This window comes from Cajanus cajan, chromosome 2, assembly GCF_000230855.2.
Source record: "Cajanus cajan strain Asha chromosome 2, NIPB_CcT2T_4, whole genome shotgun sequence".
Classification (NCBI taxonomy): domain Eukaryota; kingdom Viridiplantae; phylum Streptophyta; class Magnoliopsida; order Fabales; family Fabaceae; genus Cajanus; species Cajanus cajan.
In genome coordinates, this window is record NC_138518.1 from 48,671,724 (window position 1) to 48,672,933 (window position 1,210).

A 1,210-nucleotide genomic window follows, 5' to 3' on the forward strand; every position below is an offset into this window, starting at 1 on the left:
CTGTTGTTGTAGGTAAACTCCACTAATGGTAACACCTCCTCCTAGCTACCCAGATGATTCAATACACAAGCTCTTAGGAGATCCTCTAGTGACTGAATTGTCCTCTCCGACTGACCATCTGTCTGTGGATGATAAGCGAAGCTCAACCTCAACCTCATCCCCAAAGCCTGATGCAGAGTCTGCCAACCTGGAAGTAAATCCTTGGATTTTTGTCAGAAATAATACTGGAAGACACTCCATGCAACCATACTATCTCTCTGATATACAACTGTGCAAGCCTCTCCAAGGACCACCTCTTGACAGGAAAAAAGTACGCACACAACAATCACCTAGATAGAGTCATTGTTCCTAGCTGTCCTAGGCAACCCAACCACAAAGTCCTTAGTGACACTATCACACTTTCACTCGGGAATCTCCATCAGCACTAAGCTCAAAACCAGCTGCCCTCTCAGTACCAAGCAATCCCAAAATCCTCAACAACTTTGTATCATGTAATTGCTTAGTTCCCACCTGTCTCAAGAACTCATTAGTTATGGTGATCATACCACAACTAATGTGATCTTGAACAACCTCCACCTCTAGTCTCAAATCTCTGAACTACTCAATCAGCTCCAACTCCCTAATCATAATAGCTGACATATGAATGGATTTCCTAATCAATACATCTGCTACCACACTCACCTTCCTAGGATGATACATCAACTGGAAATCAAAGTCCTTTACGAATTCCATCCATCTCCTCTGCCTCATATTCAACACCTTCTGATCAAACAGGTACTTTAAACTCTTGTGATCACTAAATACACTGAATCTCGCACCATACAGATAGTGCCTCCACGACTTCAAGGCAAACACCACAGCTGCAAGCTCCAAATCATGAGTAGGATAATTCCTCTCATGAGTCTTGAGTTGCCTCGAAGCATATGTCACTACTCTCCCTCCCTGCATCAACACACAACCCAACCCCCGGTGAGAAGCATCACAGAACACATCAAAATGCTCACCAGTGTCAGGTAACACCAAAATTGGAGAAGTAGTCAATCACCCCTTCAATTCCTGAAAACTCTGCTCACAAGCGTCCATCCAAACAAAAAGTTGATCCTTCCGAGTCAGTTAAGTCAAAGGCATTACTATTCGAGAGAAACCCTCTATGAATCTCTGATAGTAACTCGTTAACGCAACAAAGCTCCTAATCTCCGTAACAGTCCTC